Source organism: Triticum dicoccoides, chromosome 7A (assembly GCF_002162155.2).
Source record: "Triticum dicoccoides isolate Atlit2015 ecotype Zavitan chromosome 7A, WEW_v2.0, whole genome shotgun sequence".
NCBI lineage: Eukaryota > Viridiplantae > Streptophyta > Magnoliopsida > Poales > Poaceae > Triticum > Triticum dicoccoides.
In genome coordinates, this window is record NC_041392.1 from 174,422,210 (window position 1) to 174,449,904 (window position 27,695).

Consider the following 27,695-nt stretch of genomic DNA (forward strand, 5'->3'; position numbering starts at 1 on the left):
TCCGCCAAGTGAACAAGAACTACCAGAGTCCATTTATGGAAGCTTATGTTGATGAAGTAAGGAAGCTAGAAGCACACTTTGACGGCCTGCAAATGGAACACGTTCCACGAGCTGCTCCCGCTCCTCCGCCAAGGCCCGGAGAGTTTCTTGGCGAAGACCCCGGAGCTCCTCCGCACGCTTCTCTATGTCCACGCTCGCCCTCGCGACAAGCGCTTCCCGGGACTCCAACTTGACTTGGCGGGCGCGGTAGAGCGCCAGCAGGATCCGTAGCAGCCGCTCCTCCTCAGGCTCACCGCTGCTGCTTCTCGGCGCGTCGACGATCGACAACCCAGCGGAGGCAAGCACCTCCCCATCCAGAGCTTCTCCTTCCATCGGCGCCCTGGAGCTCGACGCCCAGGGGAGCTTGATGAAGATGCCATCGCCAGCCTTCAGATAGGCACCGGGCCGGGGCTCCTCGAAGCCTGACGCTGCGGCAGCGGCGGAGGGATCGGCGGTCGGTGCAGCGCCTGACGCTCCTGCGGCCTCAGGGCCGTCAGTGCGATCACCAGATCCCCCGCCAGCTTCCTCGGCGGCAGCCTTGGCGGCCTCTTCGCCAGCGGGCACATCAGCGCCGGCTCCTTCTTCGGTGGCCGCGGCATCATCAGTATTGCCGCGCGCGTCCTCCTCACCGCCCGCCTCGGTCTCCATCGGATCCGCGGAGGGTGGGTCTAACGACCGGAGAAGAAGGAGAAATCAAACAAGTATCTGAGAAGAGAAATCAGCAGAAGACTACAAGGAAAGTTTCGGGAAAGAAGGACTACCTGTGCTAGGATCTGCCGTTGTGACCTCCACCACCGGCGGATCGTTAGCGCTGTCCCTTGCCGGAGACTCCTCCCTTGCCGGAGGCTCCTCCCTTACCGGAGGACGCTCCCTTGCCGGGGAGTCCGCCCTTGGCGGCGTAGTCGAAGCAGACGACGAGTCAGAGGAGATCACTACGCCCTCCTGATGAAGTTGTTCTGCTCCTGCACAAACAAACCAGTGATCAGATGTCAACAAAGGAAAAGAGCAACCACGCGCACCCAGAAGCAGAAAGTAAACCATATGCTTACGCTGGGGGCTGCGCTGGGGGCTGCTCTGTGAAGTGATGGCCGGATCCGGCAGGGTGGTCTCGGGCGCGCCTCCTGTCGTCGCAGTAGGCTCGTCCTCGATGACCACCACCTGAGCCTTGGCCCTCTTCACCGCCCTCTGGGCCAGAGTCCTGAAAAGAAGAGCTCAGGGTGGATCAGATCCGATGCAAGACAAGATCAGCAAGTTGAAGAACTACAAGAACAAGCAAGGGAATCTTACTCTTCTTCTTCTTCCTCCTCGTCGGAGCTGAGCGCGGAGAGGTCGAAGTTCGGCCCACTTCCGGCGTGACGAGGTGGAGGGGTGGGATCCCTTGGCCGCTTGGCAGGGACTGCGGCGCCAGCCCGAGATGACCCCGCCCCAGTTGCCACTGCGGCGGGAGGCGCACCCGCGGCAACCGTACTTGCCTCGGCGGAGCGCGTCGCGCGGCGCTGCGGCTGTTGACCAGCTTGCCGCCCTACTGCGTCCCCGACCCTGCGGAGGCACCTTTTTGGCTGCACTGGGGGCTGCGTTCCGGGCCCTGTTTCTGGCAAGCTCCCCGGAGATGGCGGGCCGCTCGCACCCTCAGCGGGCTCACTCAACTCGGCGTTGGGCGCGGCAAGCTCTTCTTCGTCTTCGGGCCACTCCCGCTCAGCAAGACTCATCACCGATGCCGCGTCCGCTTCCTCCATCGTGAACCCAAATTTGCCAGCGGCTGCGGCTGCCGCCGCCTCTTCCGCCCTGGTGGCGATGCGCTCCATCTCTTGATCAGTGGTGTCGCGGGTGAGGAGCTTCTTCTCGTCAGCATTGACCGCCACCTCCACTACGCTGTCGAAGAACTTCTGCACGACGTCGCCGGCGGGCTCTTGCCAAGTTGGAGCGATCCCGTGTGAATCACACAACGGCATCATTGCGCAGATGCGGTCGCGCGAGGAGTTGTTACACAGAGGCACGACGCCTGCCGGCAACCTGAACCACTCGGGATGCTGCGGGTCGTGCTTGAATATTTCCTTAAGTATCCCGTCCAATTCTATGACGGTGAAATTGAAGTTGAGGCCTGGGCGCAACCTCATGATGTCCGCCGGGCCTCCAAATTCCCAGGCGGGTCTCCCCTTCGCCTGTAGAGGGGCGATGCGGCGGCGGAGGAAATCTGCACCGACAGCTCCTACAGTCAACCCGGCAAGCCTGAGGCGCAAGATCCGGGTGGTGGCGATCTTCAACTTGTCATCGTCCGCGGACAGAGCGCTCCAATCATTGCCTCGCACTGCTGGGGCTTGGCGCAGGGCGGTGAACGGCTGCGGGTTCTCCTCTACAAGCCAGCACCAGTTTGCTCTCCACTCATCCCACTTGCTGCGGAGCTCCCCCTCCAGATAGGTCTCCTTCTTGCCAGCTCGCGAGATCCAGGCGATCCCCCCGGCAAGGGTTTCCTCTCTCTCGACACGGGGCATGAAGAAATGGCGGAAGGGAGCTACGTTGGGGTGGACTCCGACAAAGTTTTCGCATAGATGGGCGAAAACTGCCATGGTCAAGACAGCGTTGGGGGTAAAATCAAGGAGGTGGAACCCGTAGGTGTTCATGATATCACAGAAGAAATCAGAGAACGGCGGGCAGAGCCCGCAGTAGAAGAACACGGCAAAGAAAGGGTACCCGCCAACTGGAGCTTCTTGCGAGGTGACGGCGGAGAGTACCTTTGTGCGCGGATGCGCCCGTGTCTCCGTCGACCAGAAGAGATAGTACCACTCCCTCAGATCCTTTGCGGAGAGCTCGGGGAGGAAGGTGGCCCGCTCTTTCCGCAGCGCCTCAAGCCGCTGCGCTTCGGTCGACTTCACAGCTTTCGTGGCCTTCCCCTTTCCGGGCTTCGGAGCCATGGTGAAGGCGGTGGGGGAGATCGACGGTGCTGGTAGTGGCGGCGGCGACGGGAGCGAAGCGCTGCTCTCTTTCGGCTTTGGAAGCGGAGGAGGGCGGCGGAGGTTTATGAGATTGCAACAGCGAATGATGAAGATGGAGGAAATGCCCCTGTTTCCCCTGCTTATAAAGAGGGACGGGGCGGACATTTCGGCCTTCCAAATAAACAACCTCCCACGATCTCTCCCACGACACCGCGTTTGACGCGTGCCGTTCTGGGCGTGCGCGGTGGGAGCGGAGAGATATGCGGCGTGACCTAGGCCGCGCGTGCCCGTGCACTATTTTGGGCCTGGCCCAACAGCGCTCGGCACCGTGTATGGCCCAGGCCCGGGGGCTCCTGTCGGTGTACTAGAGTAGGGGTACCCTAGTATCCCGAACTCGTGCACGGGCAGTTGCAGCGCCCCGCGGCAAGGCTTGCCGGGTGACCGCCAAGACCCTCCGTGGTTCCCTTGAAGACCATTCAAGAACAAAGTACTCAAACCAAGGCCCCGGCAAGAGGATCTTGCCGGGAAGGCCAACCAAGGCCCCGACAAGAGGAGCTTGCCGGGAAGGCCAACCAAGGCCCCGGCAAGAGGATCTTGCCGGGAAGAGACAAGACCCCGGCAAGAGGAGCTTGCCGGGAAGGCCACTCAAGGCATACCAAGAAAGCTTGCCGCGATGCGCCCTGCGTCCCGGCAAGGCCCGGTGAGCGATAAGCTCCCAAACACGACAAGACGACGGCTGCGGCAAGGAGCTTGCCGCGGGAAACCCCCACTTCGTGCCCGCGCTCCAGCGCACCTGCTAACGTGTCGCTCTAGGACTCTCCCAAGTACACGTGGCAGGAGGCTGCGCAGCTAGGGGTGCGCGGTGGCAAGCGGAGACGAAGAGAAGGCCATCGTGGCAAACGGTGGCGCTCCTAACGGTCACTTTTTGCACTGTTTAGGCAACTCAGACAGGCATTCAATGACCTTGGCCCCTGCCGTCAGAGTTAGGTAGGGTGCACTGTGTCTACAGTAGCGGTAGCTGTACCTACCGCATCCTTTTCCATTTTTACCCTTCTAGTCTACGTTGCCACCTGTCGGTGACCCCTTGAAAGTATAAAAGGAGGCCCTAGCGCAACGTAGAGAAAGGGGGGTTCGGCCAGTTTGGCTCATTCGAAACACCAGGAACACTCTCACGCTCATCTGGCAGCGTCCATCGCTCCTGAGCAAGAATTCAATACACACAAACAAGCAGCAGTAGGGTTTTACGCATCCGTGCGGCCCGAAGCTGGGTAAAAACCGCTCGCGTGTACCGCCTCGATCCGCTCTTTGTGCGACCTCCGCCCTCACCGAACCGAAAGGGGCCCTGTCCCCATAGGTGTTGGTGTATCAGCCACCCCGACAAAGATCTAAAAGTTATTGATGTGTCCCCTATTAAATCATTGTTTTGCAATATGAATCTTGATAATGATGGGACTGAATATGATCCACCTATACCTAGAAGGCGTTCCAAGAATTCGGAATTTGTTGATCTTGATGCTAAAACTGATAAAAGTGGGATTGAAGAAATTAAAACTCTAGATGTTGCTAAACCCACTATTGAATTTAACTCTGAAAATTGCTCTTTGATTGATTGTATTTCCTTGTTGCAATCCGTGCTAAATTCTCCTCGTGCTTATAGTGAAAATAAAAGCATTTACTAAACATATCGTTGATGCCTTAATGCAATCTTATGAAGAAAAACTTGAATTGGAAGTTTCTATCCATAGAAAACTTTATGATGAGTGGGAACCAACTATTAAAATTAAAATTAAAGATCATGAATTCTATGCTTTATGTGATTTGGGTTCTAGTGTTTCCACGATTCCAAAGACTTTGTGTGATTTGTTAGGTTTACGTGATTTTGATGATTGCTCTCAAAACTTGCACCTTGCGGATTCCACTATTAAGAAACCTATGGGAAGAATTAATGATGTTTTTATTGTTGCAAATAGGAATTATGTGCCCGTAGATTTTATTGTTCTTGACATAGATTGTAATCCTTCATGTCCTATTATTCTTGGTAGACCTTTCCTTAGAACGATTGGTGCAATTATTGATATGAAGGAAGGAAATATTAGATTCCAATTTCCATCAAGGAAAGGCATGTAACACTTTCCTAGAAAGAAAATTAAATTACCTTATGAATCTATTATGAGAGCCACTTATGTATTGCCTACCAAAGATGGCAATACCTAGATCTATTCTTGCTTGTTATGCCTAGCTAGGGGCGTTAAACGATAGCACTTGTTGGGAGGCAACCCAATTTTATTTTTATTCCTTGATATTTGATCCTGTTTAGTAATAAATAATTTATCTAGCCTCTGTTTTGGTTGTGTTTTTTGTGTTTAATTAGTGTTTGTGCCAAGTAGAACCGTTGGGAAGACTTGGGGAAAGTCTTGTTGAACTTGCTGTAAAAAACAGAAACTTTAGCGCTCACGAGAACTGCTGTCATTTTTATTTGGAAAGCTCTATTTAGTTAATTTCTTTTTGCAGATGATTAATAGATAAATTCCTCACGTCCAGATATTTATTTTAGAATTTTTGGGGTTCCAGATCTTGCGCTAGCTACATATTACTACAGACTGTTCTGTTTTTCACAGATTCTGTTTTTCGTCTATTGTTTGCTTATTTTGATGAATCTATGGCTAGTAAAATAGTTTATAAACCATAGAGAAGTTGGAATACAGTAGGTATAACACCAATATAAATAAAGAATGAGTTCATTACAGTAACTTGAAGTGGTCGTTTATTTTCTTTCGCTAACGGAGCTCACGAGATTTTCTACTTTAAGTTTTGTGTTGTGAAGTTTTCAAGTTTTGGGTAAAGATTTGATGGATTATGGAACAAGGAGTGTCAAGAGCCCAAGCTTGGGGATGCCCATGGCACCCCCAAGATAATCTAAGGACACCTAAAAGCCAAAGCTTGGGGATGCCCCGGAAGGCATCCTCTCTTTCATCTACTTCTATCGGTAACTTTACTTGGAGCTATATTTTTATTCGCCACATGATATTTGTTTTGCTTGGAGCGTCTTGTATGATTTGAGTATTTGCTTTTTAGTTTACCACAATCATCCTTGCTGTACACACCTTTTGAGAGAGCCATACATGATTTAGAATTTGTTAGAATACTCTATGTGCTTCGCTTATATCTTTTGAGTTATATAATTTTGCTCTAGTACTTCACTTATATCTTTTAGAGCATGGTGGTGGATTTTTTTATTGAAACTATTGATATCTCATGCTTCACTTAGATTATTTTGAGAGTCTTAAATAGCATGGTAATTTTCTTAAAGTCTTAATATGCTTGGTATACAAGATTAATAATAAAACTTTCTTATGAGTGTGTTGAATACCATGAGAAGTTTGATGCTTGATAATTGTTTTGAGATATAAAGATGGTGATATTAAAGTTGTGCTAGTTGAGTAGTTGTGAATTTGAGAAATACTTGTGTTGAAGTTTGTGATTCCCGTAGCATGCACGTATGGTGAACCGTTATGTGATGAAGTCGGAGCATGATTTATTTTTTGATTGCCTTCCTTATGAGTGGCGGTCGGGGACGAGCGATGGTCTTTTCCTACCAATCTATCCCCCTAGGAGCATGCGCGTAATACTTTGCTTTGATAACTTTTATATTTTTGCAATAAGTATATGAGTTATTTATGAATAATGTTGAGTCCATGGATTATACGCACTCTCACCCTTCCACCTTTGCTAGCCTCTCTAATATCGCACACCTTTTGCCGGTATCATACACCCACCATATACCTTCCTCAAAACAGCCACCATACCTACCTATTATGGCATTTCCATAGCCATTCCGAGATATATTGCCATGCAACTTTCCACCGTTCCATTTATTATGACACACTTCATCATTGTCATATGGCTTAGCATGATCATGTAGTTGACATCGTATTTGTGGCAAAGCCACCATTCATAATTCTTTCATACATGTCACTCATGCATCATTGCATATCCCGGTACACCGCCGGAGGCATTCATATAGAGTCATATTTTGTTCTAAGTATCGAGTTGTAATTGTTGAGTTGTAAGAAAAATAAAGGTGTGATGATCATCATTATTAGAGCATTGTCCCAGTGGGGAAAGGATGATGGAGACTATGATTCCCCCACAAGTCGGGATGAGACTACGGACGAAAAATAAATAAAAGAGGCCAAAGAAGCCCAAATAAAAAAAGAGAAAGAAAAGAGGCCATAAAAAAGAGAAAAGGCCCAAATAAAAAAATGAGAGAAAAAGAGAGAAGGGACAATGTTACTATCCTTTTACCACACTTGTGCTTCAAAGTAGCACCATGATCTTCATAGTAGAGAGTCTCTCATGTTATCACTTTCATATACTAGTGGGAATCTTTCATTATAGAACTTGGCTTGTATATTCCAATGATGGGCTTCCTCAAATTTCCCTAGGTCTTCATGAGCAAGCAAGTTGGATGCACACCCACTTAGTTTTTTTTGAGCTTTCATATACTTATAGCTCTAGTGCAGCCATTGCATGGCAATCCCTACTCACTCACATTGATATCTATTGATGGGCATCTCCATAGCCCATTGATAAGCCTAGTTGATGTGAGACTATCTTCTCCCTTTTTGTCTTCTCCACAACCACCACTCTATTCCACCTATAGTGCTATATCCATGGCTCACGCTCATGTATTGCGTGAAGATTGAAAAAGTTTTGAGAATGTCAAAAGTATGAAACAATTGCTTGGCTTGTCATCGGGGTTGTGCATGATTTAATTATTTAGTGTGGTGAAGATAGAGCATAGCTAGACTATATGATTTTGTAGGGATAACTTTCTTTAGCCATGTTATTTTGAGAAGACATAATTGCTTTGTTAGTATGCTTGAAGTATTATTATTTTTATGTCAATATGAACTTTTGTCTTGAATCTTTCGGATATGAATATTCATAGCACAATTAAGAAGAATTACATTAAAATTATGCCAAGTAGCACTCCGCATCAAAAATTCTGTTTTTATCATTTACCTACTCGAGGACGAGCAGGAATTAAGCTTGGGGATGCTTGATACGTCTCCAACGTATCTATAATTTTTGATTGCTCCATGCTATATTATCTACTGTTTTGGACATTATTGGGCTTTATTATCCACTTTTATATGATTTTTTGGACTAACCTATTAACCGGAGGCCCAGCCCAGAATTGTTGTTTTTTGCTTGTTTTTGGGTTTCAAAGAAAATGAATATCAAAAGGAGTCCAAACGGCATGAAACCTTCAGGAATGTGATTTTCTCAATGAATAAGACCAGAGAGACTTGGACCCTACGTCAAGAAAATAAATAGGAGGCCACGAGGTAGGGGGGCGCGCCCACCCCCACCAGGCGCGCCCTCCACCCTCATGGCCCCCCTGTTGCTCCACCGACGTACTCCTTCCTGCTATATATATCCACGTATCCCCAAATGATCAGAAACGGAGAAAAAACCCTAATTCCACCGCCGCAACTTTTTGTATCCACGAGATCACATCTTGGCGCCTGTTCCAGAGCTCCGCCGGAGGGGGCATCGATCATGGAGGGATTCGACATCAACACCATAGCCCTTCCGATGAAGTGTGAGTAGTTTACCTGAGACCTACGGGTCCATGTTAGTAGCTAGATGGCTTCTTCTCTCTTTTTGGATCTCAATACAATGTTCTCCCCCTCTCTTGTGGAGAACTATTCGATGTAATCTTCTTTTTGCAGTGTGTTTGTTGAGACCGATGAATTGTGGGTTTATGATCAAGTCTATCTATGAATAATATTTGAATCTTCTCTGAATTCTTTTATGTATGATTGGTTATCTTTGCAAGTCTCTTCGAATTATCAGTTTGGTTTGGCCTACTAGATTGATCTTTCTTGCAATGGGAGAAGTGCTTAGCTTTGGGTTCAATCTTGCGGTGTCCTTTCCCGGTGACAGTAAGGGCAGCAAGGCACGTATTGTATTGTTGCCATCGAGGATAACAAGATGGTGTTTTCTTCATATTGCATGAGTCTATCCCTCTACATCATGTCATCTTGCTTAAGGCGTTACTCTGTTTTTAACTTAATACTCTAGATGCATGCTAGATAGCAGTCGATGAGTGGAGTGATAGTAGTAGATGTAGGCAGGAGTCGGTCTACTTGTCTCAGACGTGATGCCTATATACATGATCATACCTAGATATTCTCATAACTATGCTCAATTCTGTCAATTGCTCAACGGTAATTTGTTCACCCACCGTAGAATACTTATGCTCTCGAGAGAAGCCACTAGTGAAACCTATGGCCCCCGGGTCTATCTTTATCATATTGATCTCCTACTACTTAGTTATTTCCTTTGCTATTTACTTTGCCTTTATTTTACTTTGCATCTTTTATCATAAAAATACCAAAAATATTATCTTATCATATCTATCAGATCTCACTCTCGTAAGTGGCCCTATAGGGATTGACAACCCCTATTTGCGTTGGTTGCGAGGATTTATTTGTTTTGTGCAAGTGCGAGGGACTCGCGCGTAACCTCCTACTGGATTGATACCTTGGTTCTCAAAAACTGAGGGAAATACTTCCGCTACTTTGCTGCATCATCCCTTCCTCTTCGTGGAAAACCAACGCAGTGCTCAATTGGTAGCACACTTCTATGACGATAATTGTGAAAAAACCCAGTATCATCATAGATGTGGTGGGTTCCTACTTCTATGACTAAAAATCATGACAAAAAATGGGCTTTTCATCCTGGGCGGGCCGGAGACGCAGCTACATGACATTCTTTGGGTCGTCCATGACGAAAACACCATGGTAGAAGCGAGGGCGAGGAAAATATCGAGGGAGTTCCCGGTTACAGCGGGTGGTCGGGGGCTGAGCGATGCAGGTTTCTCTCATATGTATGTGCGTGTGTGCGAGGCGTTGCACTCTAACTGAACCCAAGTGAGGCGTTGGTCTCTAACTGAACCCGAGCGATTGCACTAGCTACATTACTGAACCCAAGCGATCGATCCCTTGCTGTTAACTAAACCTGAGTGATTCCTTCGCTACTACTGCTAACTGAAGCCGATCGATGTTGCCTCTGGATGAACATTGAGCATTGTTGGGGGGGGGGGCTTGATGAATAGTTCTCGGTGGGGGTTAGGATGAACATGACCCCGTGGTAGTAGAGGCCGTTGCCGCTGGATGAACAGGACCCCGATCGAGCCGGTTGGGGGTGGATGAACAGGACCCCATGGAGGGCTAGATGAACAGGACCCCGTGGAGGGCTGGTTGAACAGTAGCCGGTGGAGGGTTGGATGAACAGTAGCCCGTGGAGGGGTGGTTGAACAGGACTCCATGGAGAGGGCTGGTTGAACAGTAGCCGGTGGAGGAGCGGTGGAGGCTGGATGAACAGGAGCTCGTGAATGAACAGTGGCTGGTGGAGGTAGGAGGGGAGACACCGTGGATGAACAATCATAAGTGGAGGCTGGAGGAGGTCGACGGTGGATGAATAGTAGCCCGTGGAGGCAGTCGACGGTGGAGATGAACAGTATCTCGTGGAGTCCCGTTTTGCGGTACGCCACACCCCTCCCGATGAACAGGACCCCCGTTTCGACCGTAGCGCTCCAACACAAGTCCGTTTCCTCCGTTTTGCGATACGCCACACCCCTCCCGATCAATAGGACCCCATTTCGACCATAGGAGGTCCAAGAGAAGTCCGTTTCCTCCGTTTTGCGGTATGCCAGACCCCTCCCGATGAGCAGGATGCTGTTTCGACCGTGGTCGATCGAACACAAGGCCGTTTCCTCTGTTTAGCGGTACACTAGGCCTCGCTTCCATCGGTTGTTCCGTCCAAGACGGTTATCTCCCGATGAACACGACGACGCATTCTGTTCCGACCCAGCCGGTTGGCTCCCCATAAACATGATGACAACGCGGTTTCTCCGTTCCGACCCAGCCATGTACACGAGCCCTGGCCGTATGTATGCACGAGTGGGCATTCGAGACGCCGCCCGTATGTACATACACATGGCCATATTTTTTGGCGTGTGGCTGTATGTACATGTACATGGTTTAGACGGGATAGGCTGAACTGCTACCTAGGGGCTATACTATGACATGTGCCGCTACTTACTCGGTCACGGTGGGTCCCAACACTCAGGGGGAGAAAAATAATGTAAACTGAGTTTTCTCCTCAGGGATATAGTATGACATGTGCCGACAAGACAGACAACGCTACGTACGCTTCGACCGGGTGGGTCCCAGCTATCAGGGAGGATAGGGACGCACTTCCTTGTGTGTGAAGATATAGCTGCTGGGTCCCAGCTATCAGGGGGGATATATTTTTTTGCCCGTAATAAGGACGCACTTACTTGCGTGCGAAGATGTAGCTAGTGGGTCCCAGCAGTTAGGGGGAGAAAACATTATTTTTCAGGGTAAAAAGGATACAGTTGCATGCATGTGTCCATGGGAGTGGTGCGTCCCCACTGTCGGCCTCTCACGTACAATCATTGTCCGATGAATCTCGTTTGTTGACCACGTTGACCACACCGTGTCGAGCGCACCAAGGCCGGTGGACGACGGCGAGGCCCCAGACTGGAACGAACCGGAGATGGGGAAGACGCGGCAATGGAGTTGCAGATGGAGAGGAGTGGGAAACTTGACTGGTTCAGGTGCGCGGTAGCACTGCCGCCCACGGGAGACAGGAGCAAGAACAGAGGTTAAAGAAGGAGCATGGTTGTTGGATTAACATCCAACGGTCTAGCTACTAGAATCATTTGTTGATTAAGTTGACAAAGCCCTGCGTACACGTCTGCTTAGTAGGCCCACAAGTCAGCCACCAAATCTGTTGGGTCCCAGCTGTCATCGGGAGGAATAGTTTTTTTTCACATAACAAGGAGGCACTTCCTTCAGTGCGAAGATACAGCCGGTGGGTCCCAGCTGCTAGGGGGAGGAAACAGCTTAATAAGGAGGAACTTTCCTTGCGTGCGACCATGGACCTCGTGGGTCCTAGCCGTCAGGCTCTCCATGTACAATCCTGTTCCAATGACTCTCGTTTGTTGACCACCCCGCGCCGAGCACAGCGAGGCGGTGGACGACAGCGAGGTCCTAGACTGGAACGGCCCAGAGATGGTGAAGACACGGCAGTGAACTTGCAGACGGAGAGGAGTGGGAAACTTGACTGGTTCGGGTGCGGGGTGGGCCTACACTCGGCAGAGAATAACAGGAGGTGCGGAGTGGAGGGATGGCCTGGCCGTCGGCGGGGTAGTGTTTCGCTGCGTGGCGTGCAAAACAACGCCGCTAGGCGCAGGAGGCTGGAGCAGGCAGTCCCGGCAGCGCTGGGGGAAGAAGACGAGAGATTGAAAAAGAATGTCGGCCATTGGATGTAAATCCAAGGCCTTGCTTAGGCTTCGACCTACTAGCCCACGTGTCAGCCAGTCCATTTGTTTTTTTAGTCCATTTGGTCAGCTGGGTGAAACAATGATGTAGCATCTATGCAGCCCATTTATATATATGGTAGATTTTAAAGCCCATTTGCATCTTTCTCGAAATCCACGGACTTGCTGGGCTGGGTGAAAATATCATGTTGGGCTGGACGGAGAAATGTTATAAAAACATAAACACATGATTGCACGTCTATTACTGCATTGGCCAGTAAAACCTTTGCAAGCTTATGTACGCAATCACTAGGAGTTAACTTTCCAAGTTATATATAAACAACAATTATTATTATTATTATTATTATTATTATTTTGTAAGAACTTTCAATTTACGAAATAAAATATCATTTTAATTTGATGAGTTAATAGGATGTGGGGTATTATTATTTTTAGGCTAGACATGGGACAGATGAGTTGGTTCTAGGGAAAAGTACTAGGAGAAAACTCAGTTTACATCGAAAAAGAAAGTGGGAGAAAATTTAGATATAGGATTAATGAAAACGAAAAATAAAGGAAGTGGGAAGGTCTATAAAATGGTTGGACGAACGACAGGTTTAAGAACCTTATGTTGTTTATATTATATATATATATATATATATATATATGTAATAAAATAAGATATAAATATATGTTCAGTTTTGCATTCTTATAGAAAACATAGGTTCAGATTTGCATTCTTTTAGAAAAATAGAATTGAGCTGTGCGTCGTCTTGAAAAACAAACATAACTTGGGCTGCTGATGTTATAGACAAGCTACTTTGGGAGGCCCAGAGGCCGCTTGATACCTGTTGGATCCAAAAAATGTTGAAACATGTCGTGGGCTGCCCATGTTAAACAACAAAACCTAGGCCATGGACCTGGTGGGCCCGGGACTGTCAGCCTCTCGACGAACAGTTGTCTTCCGATTCCTCTTGTTTTGCTGACCATGTTGGGAATGACAGACGGCGGTGCCGCGGCAAGAGCACCAAGGCGGAGGACAACGTCGAGACCTTGGACTGAACGAACCAGAGCGGGGGAAGATGTAGGCGGAGGGGAGTATGATGGCCGACTTGTTCAGGTGCAGGGTGGGCCGGTGGAGCTGCTGCCGCCGGACAATGTGTGGGAGTAGAGGGATGGCCTGGTTAATGCCATAAGCTATGATGGCCAGTCACTGTATAGGAAGAGGACGAAAGATTGAACAAACAAAACAAAGAAACAAAAATGGATAGGTGGTTGGTTCCATATGTCTGTGTACTAGACCTGCTGGGTCCACCTGAGAGGGGGAATATGTTGGGAGGAAGGAGATTCAAAGCATGGCAGCCGAGTGAACTAGTTTTTTTTTAAACGGACGAGTGAACTAATTACATACATAAACAAATAGCCACTAAAAAAGCAAACAGGTTAATGGGTTCTTAAAAGAAATATTTCGGACAAAAAAGATAATTATGACACATAGGCTAATGCATGAAACATGGGTTCTTAAACAGATAAAGTACAACATCTAGACCTTCCTGGCACGCTTGATCATGACGTTGCGGCTGTCCTTGTACCCGTCGGTTACGGGAAGCAGACACGCCCTCATGTCCAAGATCTGCCTATACATGTCATAGCATGTATATGCGTCCTTGGCCACGTAGGTTATGTAGGCTAGATTCAGAGGTACCTCCCACATGTTCAGGTCCTTAGTATCATTGTCTTCTTTCATGTTGGCGTATCAGGGGTCGATGATGGTCTCGGCGAGGTCAACCATGGAGTCCTTCTCCCGCCCGTTGCCGATGATCTTGTATTGCTTCTGGATGTCGACAAGCTTGTTGCACCAGATGGCCGAATTGTCGCGTTCTTCCTTCTCTCCACCGTAGTGAAGGTGAAGTCGGCGCTGCCGATGAAACGAGCGAATGCTCCAGAAACTCTGATGGCCCTACAACAGTGCTAGACGAGAACCTCGTCCCGCACACATACCTGGGCGACGGTGATCCGCTGGTCCCTTTTAGGAGACGAATGGATGGGCACAAGGTCTAGTCCTACGACCTTGTGCTTTCTCGTCTTGTAGGTATTGCTTGAACTCGGCGAGGCAGAGCTTCGTCGAGTCCGGATTGTTGGTGTACATCACATTCAACTTGGTGCAGCCATGGGACTGAACAACGAACTCAAAGGTGAACTCCTTGCTGAAGTCCATATCCAACGGGCTCACCCCTCGGATCGCCATTTGAGTCTCTTCAAGTGAACGAGTGGGTAGGCGGCAGCAGTTCATTTTTCACCTCTTGGGGAACTGGATTCAACAGTAAACTGAGTGTGTACAGACGACAACAGTTACTACCCCTCCCTCGCCCACTGCACGCCCAGTAGAAGATGCACCCTCGGCGCATTCAAATGCCTCCATTAAGAAACCTACTCCGGCCACATGCCAGTTCATGAGCGAGTCTGTATTGGTACTGTAATAACAAGTGTTTGTGGTAACTTTACTTAAATTTAATTAGCTTTAATAGAAATTTATTCTTAAAACAAGCAATGCATTGGCTCGTTCTATCAATGCCACAGGATCAACATGCACAAAAATTAGAATTATTATTCTCAGGACGCACATGATCAACACATTTGTCGCACTTTCACATAGATAATACTACCAAGTTTGAACTATTTGTTATGGTTGTTGTCCTCAACATCATCATGCCGTGTTTCCCAGCTTGCAAGATTCAGAACCAACATATAAGATCCAAATAATAAGTATAACAAAGATGCCTACACATCTCATTGATTCCCAGCTTGCAAGATTCAGAACCAACAAATAAGATTCAAATAATAAGTACAACAAAGATGCCTACACATCTCATTGATTCCCAACTTGCAAGATTCAGAACCAACCCATTATAGCCTTTTGATAAAGTGAATATCGGGATTAAATCTATCTTGGATAGCCGTGTCATACAACCCAAGAACTTGGCAAATGCTCTTGACAGTCACAACATTTGTAGTTGAGTATTCCTGTTTGCACAGCACAAATAAGAAGAGCATGATTACTATAATAATGGCACTCCTTGAACTCAACCTGCAGCTCCACTCGGATGAGGCCAGCCTAGAGTTCCATGATTCAATTCATGCGCCTTTTTCTGCAGTTCACCTAAAATGAAGCAAAGGTTGCATCATTCAGCTAGCAAGAAGTACTTGCTCTCGTGAGCTGGCAGGTTCTTCTTTAGTAGTTGCACTAAAATTGAGGAACATTAAGGTTGGTTGTCCGACTCATGTAAGGTGCAACTATAATTTGCTTACCATTTAGTGCAGTTCCACTAAAATAAAGTGCCATTGTGGTGACAGTGACGGCTCATCTTGCAAAGGCTAATAAAATGTTACACGAGATTACCAGCAGAATTTGACGGAGATTTTGGAAACTCCAATCACCATTTTGTGCAGTTCCACCAAAATTGAGAGATGTTGCCCACATGACATTTTAGTTGAACTGCACAAGACACTCATTCCAGAAAAAGTGATTTGTGTAGTTCACCAAAAGGTCACAACAGCAACAAGGTGAAATGGATATCCCTATCTGCAAAAAAAGATAGAAAGTAAACAATTGCTGGTCAATAAGAATATACGAAACATACGCAAAATGAAAAGAAGCATCTTAATTATGTTCATGGCAATCACGCAAGGATAGTAGAAATTTTAAAACATCAGCAATGCTTGATGTTACCGGAAGCATTACGATCAACAATGACATTCGTCAAATATGGGATTACTTTAATGGTGGCATTGCTTGTTTACCAGATAGAGTAAATCAACAGCAGGTAAAGAGTTGGTTTAAGGGCATGGGACCGTGGGGACACTAGGACACTCAACAGCGTAAAGGAGCAACTTACTTATCGTACTGGAGAAAACAGCAGGAGTACCATTTGTAACATAGTTTAACATCATATCGCTCGAGGCATTAGATTAACAATAACACTGGTTAGACATGTCCTTAAGGTAACAGTGTGATCGCTTCATTTTACATGCGCCCTTACATTAACAACAGCAAAAGGTTGGTATAAGGACATGCGACAGTGGACGCATCAGCACAATGTACCTACAAGGAGGCATAAAGTGGTGATGTCGAGTTTGTTCATGCTCTGTGAGGGCAGCAAATCTAATCCTGGAGACCTTTTACTATGTGAGGGCAGCAAATTTAATCCTGGAGACCTTTTACTATGTGAGGGTAGCAAATCTAATCCTGGAAACCTTTTACTATGTGAGGGCAGCAAATCTAATCCTGGACATACTCTGTTGACTTGTCCACCAGCCGCCACTTTCTATCCTTTCTTCAACCAATAATAGATTTGTTCCTTATCCAGTTTGTACTGTGTTTTCCCATTATTTCTATTTTCAGCCAAGAGACCGGTTGGGTATATGGTCTCTACTACTTTCACCCTATTATCTCCTCTTTGAATCAAGTCCTAGATTCGTGCTACAACTTTTGGTTCACCGCGCTGACACCTCCTTCATGGACCAAGACATTGGGATAAGTGTAGTCATGCGCAATTCTGAATACCCCAGTAGTATCTACATGGGGGTTGAAGCCGACGACTAGGAACTCTCAGATATAAAAACGGCCGCACAGGAGGATAAAACCCTTCATAAAGGCATGCATATATTATTAAAGCCTCAGTTCATAATACAAACTCCCGAATAGTTCGGACTCATTCACTCGAACACTACATCCTTCAAGCATTGTCCTTCTACAAGGCGGGCACCTTTTAGTACGTCCTCAAAATAGCGCTCTAGTGTGCGATGGTCCTTGCTTTCGGGCGGGCCCTCAACTTCCACCTTTTCGGCCTTCATCTTCGCCCAGTGCATATTAACATGGGCGAAGGCCATATCTGCTCCTTCTATGCAGGACCACCTTTTGACGGCGTCGATTCGAGGCAGCGCATCAACGAGACGCCGGACAAGGCCGAAGTAGCTCTCCGGAATAGCTTTGGTCGGCCACAACCGGACTATTACATCCTTCATGGCCGCGCTGGACATCTTGTGCAGCTCCGCCCATTGTGCCATATGGTCATTTAGCAGTGCGGGACGCTCCTGCCCCGCAAACTGTGACCAGAAAAGCTTCTCCGTTGCATACCCCTCCTGGGCCCGGAAGAATTGGGCGGCATCCACAACACTCTTCGGTAGATCCGCATATGCATCTGGAGAACTCCATAGTCGATTAAGCAAGGCATACCCCCTATCCCAAAATTTAGCCTGTAACGGAAAGGGCTTACCAGCCGCTATCTGTCTGGCTTGACGGATTTCCTCGCGCACCGCGCGGCACTCGGACCGCACCTCCTTGGCGTCTTGAAGGGCCTTGGCGAGTTCGGTCCCCTTCGCCTTATTTGCCTCTTCTAAGGACTCGCACTTGCGGGCGGTGTCCTTGAGCCTCTGCTCCACCTTGGTCACTCGTTCCTCAAAACGGCGCTAAGCGGCCTGTTCGGCCGTTAAGTCCGTAGCCGCTTTATCAGCGGCCGCCTTGCTTACCCTAGCTTGCTTCTTGGCTTGGGTAAGCTCACCCCTGAGGGTTTCAACCGCAGCAACACCATCTGCATAAACACGCACATTGCAGCCCTGGAAATCCCACAGAATATGGACATAAACAGGCATAAAATAAGAGTATGTCATACCTTGCGTCTGGTCGAGCCGGTTGTTAACAAGGACTAGGTCCTCATCAGCTCGCTCTAGTTTCTGTTTGAGTTCGGAAATTTCCGCTGACTGGGCAGTCGCCGCTAACAGGGAGGCTTGTTTTAATCCAAATAAAATAGCATGTTACCACCAGACATCTGACTATTGATCCTCTGCTCGCTTTTCTTTCAAAGAACCAAATAGAGTCTTAGGGTCTACTATCTACATGCATATTTCTTGTAAAAATGATAAAAAATATTACGTTGCGTACCTTGAAGCCTGCTAGCAGGCTGGAGAAGGCTTCGTTCAGCCCGCTCTTGGCGGACTGAATCTTCTCAGCCACCGTACCCATCAGGATGCAGTGCTCATCCAGGACGGATACACTTTGTAGTACGTCCGTTGTGGTATTCGGCGCCTCCGGATTAACAGAGGACGCCGCTCCCCCTTCCCCTGCAGGGAGTCGCTCACTAGACTCTGGAGCCGGTTGGGTCTCTGGAGTAGTATGCGGCTGTGGGTCGGGTTGACCAGGGCCCCCGTCACCGGTCTCCGTGGGGGCCGTACCCCCTAGTCCTTCGGCAGCCGAGGCGTTGCCCTCCGGCGCCGTTAAGTCGCCCCCTGCATCTCTTTGAGGCCCGGGAAGGGCCTATGCGATGACACCTCGGTGTCATCCTCCCTAGGCGTTGTGGAAGCTAGGGGAGGCGATTCGCTCTCCATCATCTCCGGAGGCAGATCCCCCGAGAGGATGAGGATTGCTGGGGGAGACTGTGGGCCGGACTAAAAAAATAGAACTTAGAGTCATCATAACGGTCCATAGAGATTGGACGTATGTGAAGAAAAAATCCGGGCTACTTACGAGTCGGTTTGGGGCTTGGTCCGGCGATGGTGTTTCGGGATGGCCTCGGTGTCTGATTTCGAGTCATCAAAGAGGGTAATCTTGTCCCTCTTGGATGCTTCGGCCTCCAGGTCTTCGGAGGCCGCCCTCTTCTTGCCCTAGCGGGGAGGATCTTCTTCTTCCTCGTCGTCGCCCTCGTGAGAGGACTGGGCATCAGCTTCTTCGGACACTGCGTCCGAAGCGCCCTCCTCTTTCTTCTTCTTCTTCTTGTCCTTATTTACCGGCGCCTGGTATGGCGCCGGGACCGGCATCCTCATTAGTAGAGGATCGGCTGGGTTTTTGGGGAGCGGAGCCAGACACCGGATCTGCTCTGCCTTTTTGGTCCAGACCTATTTGGAGACGGACTATTCAATACTTCTCCTTAGGATGGACACACCAATTGGTGTTCGGAGGTTTTAGAATTTACCTTGGAGACTGGATGATTGCAGTCGAGGACGGTGTCGTTCGATGACTTTGGCCATGACTTCTGCTTTTTGAAAAGCAGCTTCCAGATCCCCTTATGTGTTGTGCTGTAGAACCGTTGTCGGGTTCGCGGCCCTTCCGGATTGAACTCCCACATCTTGAGGGACCGCCGCTGGCAGGGAATTGCTCGGTGGATCAACATCACTTGGATCACATCAGCGAGGGTAATGTCTTTCGCTATCATGCCTTGGACGTGCTTCTGCAGCAGCAACACCTCATTGGCCGACCCCCAGTCTGGACCCTTGTTGGTCCAGGATGTGAGCCTTAGCGGGGGTCCGGATCTGAAGGCTGGAGCAGCTGGCCACTTAGAGCCGCGGGGTTCTGTGATATAGAACCATTCCTATTGCCATATCCGAACGATGTCCACAAAGAGTCCCTTTGGCCAATTGACTTTGGGGAGCTTTGAGGGAGTCCTGGATTAGGGGATCTCCAGACAGCCGGACTGTTGGACCATGAAGATACAAGATTGAAAACTTCATCTCGTGTCCGGATGGGACTCTACTTGGCGTGGAAGGCAAGCTAGGCAATACAGATATGCGTATCTCCTCCTTTGTAACCGACCTTGTGTAACCCTAGCCCCCTCCGGTGTCTATATAAACCGGAGGGTTTTAGTGCGTAGGACAACATACAATCATACCGTAGGCTAGCTTCTAGGGTTTAACCTCTCTGATCTCGTGGTAGATCTACTCTTGTAATACTCATATCATCAAGAACAATCAAGCAGGACGTAGGGTTTTACCTCTATCAAGAGGGCCCGAACCTGGGTAAAACATCATGTCCCCTGCCTCCTATTACCATCCACCTTAGACGCACAGTTCGGGACCCCCTACCCGAGATCCACCGGTTTTGACACCGACATTGGCGCTTTCATTGAGAGTTCCACTGTGTCGCCACCATAAGGCTTGATGGCTCCTTCAATCATAGCTAGCGATGCGGTCTAGGGTGTGGCTTTCCTCCCCGGACAGATCTTCATATTCTGCGGCTTTGCACTGCGGGCCAATTCGCTTGGCCATCTGGAGCAGATTGAGAGCTACGCCCCTGGCCATCAGGTCAGATTTGGAAACTTGAACTACACGGCCGACATCCGCGGAGACTTGATCTTCGACGGATTCGAGCCCATGTCGGACGCGCCGTACAGTCTTGATGAGCATGACATAACTCTGTCGTCGGACAGTATTCGGGAGATCGCATCCGCAGCTACTCCGTCCATCAATACGGAGCAAGTCGTGCCATCCGAGAGCGCAGGGATGGACCCTGCCATGGAGGCCACACTCTCAGTGGCGATAGAGCCGGATACTGACATTACCCCTTACGAGAGCCGTGTCGCCAAACCACTGGATTCATCCACGGCCACGGACTCCGAGCCGCTCATATCTGTGTTCATCGAGTCCGACTGGGCGCCGATCATGGAGTTCACCTCCACGGACATCTTTCAGCACTCACCCTTCGGGGATGTGCTAAATTCATTAAGGTCTCTCTGCCTGTCAGGAGAACCTTGGCCGAACTATGTCCGACTAGAATGGGATGCGGGCGACGAGGAAATTCGCTGCCCACCCACCACCCACTTAGTAGCCACTGTCGACGACTTAACCGACATGCTCGACTTCGGTTCCGAAGACTTCAATGGTATGGACGACGAAGCCGGAGACGAACAGGATCCACCACCCTCAGGGCACTGGACCGGCACCTCCTCATATGATATATACATGGTGGACACCCCCAAAGAAGCCAATGGCAATGAGAAGATGGAGGATGACCCCTCCAAGAAGCAACCCAAGCGCCGATGTCAGCAGCGCCGCTCTAAGCCCCGCCATAGCAAGAACAGCCATAATAATAGTCCACGCGACTCTGGAAGAGACGACAGCTGCACCACCCCGGTGGCAGAAAACGATCAAGATGCAAACTGCAAACATAGCGCGAATCCGACATCCGAACACGATGATGCCAAAGATAAGCCTCATCAATCCCCGTCTAGGGAAGAAAGCAGTCCGGACGAAGATGCACCCATCCTCCCGGAAACACACTTGGAGCAGGAGAACCTCTGTAGAAGGCTTACTGCCACATCGAGAAGCCTGAAGAAACAGAAGCAAAGGCTCAAGGTCGCACAAGATACGCTCAACAGCAAGTGGAACAAAGTAACAAAGTATGGCGGAAGTTACCATCCAAAAAGCTACCCAAAGCGCAAGTTATTGCCGGAATTCGACGATGAGGCCTTAGAGCCCATACAACGGAAAAGCGATACAGCCAATCGGCCGGATCCACCACCCTGTAAACGCGATAGAGTGGCTAACAAAGTCACACATAAGTCAACACACGATCTACATGAGAACTTGTGTCAAAAATCCGGCGCGACCAGATCTATCTACGGATCTAGGAAGCACGCCACGATACACAACCAACACCGAATACTACAACCCTCCGAACACCATGGCGCATCCCAATACAGGGTGCCACATACCCCTTATGTTTCACTGATGAGGTGCTGGATCATGAATTCCCAGAGGGATTCAAACCGGTGAACATAGAGGCGTATGATGGAAGCACAGACCTTGGAGTCTGGATAGAGGACTTCATCCTCCACATCCATATGGCTCATGGAGATGATCTCCATGCCATTAGATACATGCCCCTCAAGCTTAAAGGGCCAGCTAGGCACTGGCTGAAAAGCCTCCCTGAAAACTCAATTGGAAGTTGGGAGGAGCTCGAGGACGCTTTCCGGGCCAATTTTCAAGGGACTTATGTCCGACCTCCGGATGCAGACGATTTAAGTAATATAATCCAATAGTCCGGAGAGTCCGCCCGAAAGCTTTGGAATAGGTTCCTCACTAAGAAGAACCAAATTGTTGACTGTCCGGATGCCGAAGCCTTAGCAGCTTTCAAACACAGTGTCCGAGATGAATGGCTCGCCAGACACCTCGGTCAAGAAAACCGAGAACAATGGCAGCCTTAACAAGCCTCATGACCCACTTTTGTGCGGGTGAGGACAGCTGGTTGGCCCGTAGCAGCACCAGCAACCCAAGCACATCCGAAGTCAGGGATGGCAATGGTAAGCCACAACGCAACAAAAACAAGCGTCGAAATAAAGAAGGTAGCCCAGATAACACGGCGGTAAACGCCGGATTCAGGGGCTCTCGACCAGGTCAGCGGAAAGAGCCTTTCAAAGGCAGCATAGAAGGACAATCTGGCCTAAACAAAATTCTTGACAAACTCTGTCAGATTCACGGCACCCCAGACAAACCTGCAAATCATACCCACAGAGAATGTTGGGTCTTCAAGCAGGCCGGTAAGCTAAATGTCGAACACAAAGGGGAAGAGACACCAAGCGAAGACGAGGATGAACCTCGCCAGCAAAGCACTGGAGGACAGAAAAAGTTCCCACCAGAGGTTAAAACAGTAAATGTGATCCAGGTGACAAAGGGGAGAAGAAATCATGCACCCCAATGCACACGCGCCATAAAGCCCGTCACCCCTAGGTCCAACCCCTGGTTGGCCTGCCCGATCACTTTTGATCATAGGGATCACAATACACATATCCGGCGCAAAGGACTACCGCCCTTGGTGTTAGACCCAATAATAAATGGGTACCATTTCACAAGGGTCCTAATGGATGGCAGCAGTGATCTAAATCTGATATATCAGGACACAGTCCGCAAAATGGGGATAGACCCGACACAAATAAGCCGCAGTAATACTACCTTCAAGGGAGTAATACCAGGCCAAGAGGCCTGCTGTACAGGCTCTCTACCACTAAAGGTGGTATTCGGTTCTCTCGATAACTTCCGAAGCGAAACGTTAACTTTTCACATTGCTCCACTCCGAAGTGATTATCAAGCATTGCTCGAAAGAGCGACTTTTGCTCGTTTTAACGCAATACTACATTATGCTTTTCTCAAGCTCAAGATGTTCGGTCCACGAGGCGTCATTACAATTAGCGGAAATACCAACTGATCTTCACGTATGAAAGAGGACGCGGCGGCTTTAACAGCCGCACACTAGACGGCCTCACCAACCAGAAAAAATGGCAGGTCGTCAAGACCACGGACACGGTTAGACGAGTCCGGTGTTCCATCATACATGCATGAGATTGGTTTTCAAACCCTCATAACACGATACCAGGGGCTTCCCACGGGTAATCAGGGCCAGCCCAGCTCAACTAGGCTTCTCTGGAATTCTGATAACTCATTCTTCTTTTCAGCACGACAACTTTCACCTAAGTTCCTTGTTTTTGCAGGTTACAATTGTGCTACACCCATCCAGGACACGACACAACGGAGACACAGGCGCAGACGTGCAGCAGGGACCCGCCCAAAGGTTTCATTTTAGATTAAGGCCCTGCATAAACCTTTTTTACTGTCTCTTATTGCTCACATCCTCCGGATACTCCACACAACCGAGAAGGATGCCGACGTTATTGGCATGTGGCCATGCCAGAATTTTGCACGTACCCGGACACATGGGGTTTCTTATAAAGGGCATTGTTTAGCCTGGTATATGTTATAAAGACCAAACACCTTAGGGAGTGTTCGGCGTCGCGAGTTTGGCCCTATATGCATCAACTCCGAATCATGTCTTTGGTCAAATGTTGGGTTTTCCCAGCTCTCCAGTTTTGGTACCTTACGTTCCGTTATATCGGCTAAGGTAGCACTGGGAGAACTACTGCGATTGGGCCCTAGTTCATCCGGATGAGCACCTCAGTAGAGAAAGCCGAAAACTGACTGTCATGATATAGCGAGAGACTGGTCAACCACTCGATGACTAATCGGAATCTTCGGGATTCCTCCGCATTAATGAAGGGCCGTTTCCCAGTCATGTACATACGCGCACCATATTCGGACGAGCGCAGAAGTACCAGGGGCTATAGCCCCACTATCAAAGTCCTATGGCTAAGTGAAAGTGTTAAAGCAATATAGTCTGATTGCCTCGTTTGCTACGCTATCACCTCCTTAACAGACCAAGACGTTGGATCAAGTGTGGATATGCATCTTTTGCGAACACCTCTGCATTATATGCGTGGGGGCGGAAGTCGACAACTGCAAACTTTCAGGTTATATACATATATACATAAACGGCCACACAGGAGGCATCATAGTACTTTTGGGCAAAAGTATAAATACAGCCTTGATTAATTCAGCAAAACATTGTTTGTACAATGGGACTACATGTCACTAGAAAATAATATTCTTGGAGCACTGAGCCTCTATCGAGCGAGCGCCTTCGAGGACTTCTTCAAAGTAGTGCTCGGCAGCAACTCGGCCTATGGCCGAACCCTGTGCCGCAATAGTGGTGGCCTCCATCTCTGCCCAGTATGTTTTGACACGAGCAAGGGCCATCTGTGCACCTTCTATGCACACTGATCTCTTTACAACATCGATGCGTGGCACAGCTTCAAGGAATTGTTGCACTAAGCTAAAATAGCTACTCGGCCTTGGCCCTCCTGGCCACATGTGATCCACAACGGACCTCATGGCAAGTCCGGACAACCAATGGAGCTCGGCCCAGCCGGTCAATCGCTCATTCAGCAGCAGCGGATGGACTGGAGCGTGAAACTGTGACCAGAACAGCTTCTCCACTTCGGGACATTTCTGATCCTTGAAGTACTCGGCTGTGTCAGCAACACTTGCAGCCAAATCCATGTACGCGTCCGCAGAACTCCATAGCCAGTCCAGAGGAGCATATTTCGGATCTTCGAACTTAGTCCGCAACCAGAAGGGCTTCCCAGACACGATATCTGCAGCCTGATTCAGCTCCTCCTCCGTCGCTCTAATTTTGGAGCGGGCTTCCTTGGCGGCCACCCGGGCCTTCTCCAGGTCCGTCGCCTTCGCCCAGTCTTCTTCTTCAAGAAGCCGGTAACGGTCAGGAGCATCTTTTAACTCTATAGCCATCTTGGATATTTTTTCCTTGCTCTCGCAATGCGCGGCCTGTTCGGCCCTTAACTCTTCGGCCGCCTTTATTGCTACTCCTTGCTTGCTCCTTGGCCCGGGCAAGCTCCGCCCGAAGGGTCTCCATGGTGGCAGCTCCATTTGCAGTCACAACATATTAATGATACTGGCATCATGCTGCTCTTATTACGTGACGATCACCAGAAAAATCACTCACCCTGTGCCTCATCAAGCTGCTTGTTGACAAGCACGATGTCGGCATTTGCCGCATCCAATTGCTCCTTTAGTTCACGAAAACCATCAGTCGGGCTAACCACCGAAGCTTCAACCACCTGCACATAAAGGCGATCTGGTTATTACCTGGGACTATGATCCTCTGTTTGCCGCCGTTCCCGACGACAACCGGAGTCTCAGGGGCTACTATCTGCATGGTCATACCTAACGTATGCGATACTGTTAAAGGCATATATTGTTTCATGTACCTCGAAGCCTTTCAGCAGACTCATAAAAGCTTCGTGCAAACCGCTTTCAGCGGATGAAATCCTTTCAATTACCGTACCCATTAGCGTATGATGCGCTTCCGAGACGACAGCTTGCCCCAGAAGATCCGTCAGTGCGTCTAACCGCACACTGTACGGACCCTTGCTGTCGCTTCCCTCAGGAGCCGGATACTGGGGATGTCAGGCAGCCAAAGGGTTTTTCTCTGGCCCTAGTGGATCCGGAGATACCCTTTGCGATGACACTTCGAGGTCGCCCGCTTCTTGAGTTGGGGAGTCCGGGGAGCCATTTCGCTCTCCATCATCTCCGGAAGAAGATCCCCCGAAGATGAACTCTGTCGAGAAGGGCTGCGATCCAGACTACAATTTATAAGCATTGATTATTGTCTTCAGAAGTAAGGTAGGATATCTTCACTATTAAGTACTTTTTGATTACTTACAGCTCGATAGAGGGCTGATCCCCGCGCGGACATTGTGCGGCCAGAATACCCTCCGAGGCAGGACCCTCTGGCGGAGACTTCTTCTCCCGTTTGGAAACCTTAGCTTTCGGATCTTCAGAGGTAGTCCTCTTCCTTCCCCGGGGAGAGAGAATGTTAGATTCTGCCCCTTGGTTATCCTCCCTCGCGGAGGCGCTCATTCCCTCGATTGGAATAGATAGCGATGGAGGCCCGCTTTCTCCCTCTTTATTCCCCCCTTCATCTTCCTTTGAGGGCACTAGACAAGGTGCTGGCTCGAGCATCTTTTCTAGCACCGGATTTTCCAACCCCTCAGGAAGGGGAGCTGAACATCGGATCAGCTTCGCCTTTGTTATCCAGTCCTGGTCAAAGAGCGATTCTTCAGAATGATGTCATGATAAATAAAAGGACAGTGTGTTCGGCCATGGGATTACTTACTTGGGCAGCGGGGCGGTTGCATCTTAGGCCCACGTCCTCGTTGGTGTCTGGACACTCCATTTGGGGTCCGAAGAACAATTTGTACATCTCCTCGTGTGTCATGCCAAGGAAATGCTGAATAGCGCACGGTCCTTCCGGGTTGAATTCCCACATACGGAGGGGTCGGCGTTTGCAAGGATGGACTCGACGAACCAGCATAACTTGCATTACCATAACCAGACTGAAATCTCCATCGAAGAGATCTCGGATACGGCTCTGCAGTATTGGCACGTCCTTGGCTGGACCCCAGCTCAACCCCCTGCTGATCCATGACATCAGTTGTGGTGGGGGGCCCGAGCGAAAGATGGGGAAGCTACCCATTTGGCACTTCGGGGAGCTGTGATGTAGAACCACTCCCGCTGCCACAATCCGGACTCCTCTGGAAAGGAACCCTTTGGCCATGGAGCGTCAGCAATTTTGCTTATTAATGCACCTCCGCATGCTGCGTACTGCCCCTCGACCATCTTCGGCATCACATCGAAGGTCTTGAGCCACAGGCCGAAGTGAGCGGTAATGCGGAGGAAGGCCTCACATACAACGATAAATGACGAGATGTGAAGAAGGGAATCCGGGGCCAGATCGTGAAAATCTAGCCTGTAATAGAACATAAGACCCTTAACAAAGGGATCTAGAGCGAGGCCTAGTCCTCGGAGGAAGTGGGAGATGAACACGACGCTCTCGTTGGGTTCGGGAGTAGGGACGACCTGCCCTCGGGTGGGCAGCCTATGCGAAATTTTGGCGGTCAGATATCTGGCCTGCCTCAACTTCTTGATGTCCTCCTCTGTGGCGGAGGAAGGCATCCACCAGCCTTGAAGGCTGGATCCGGACATGATTGAAGGTCCGAAGCGCCTGACATGAGCTTTGGGTGTTAGAACTCGAGGCGGGGGAAGGATTCGATTGAGCGCGGGAGGGGAAAAATAGAAAGGCATGTCCCTTTATAAAGAGGGTGAATATCAGGCGTCCCCCTCGTGGCCGTTTGAGACTTACCTAAGGTCTAGGAGTCATACCAACAGGTACGGTTGGGTTATCCACG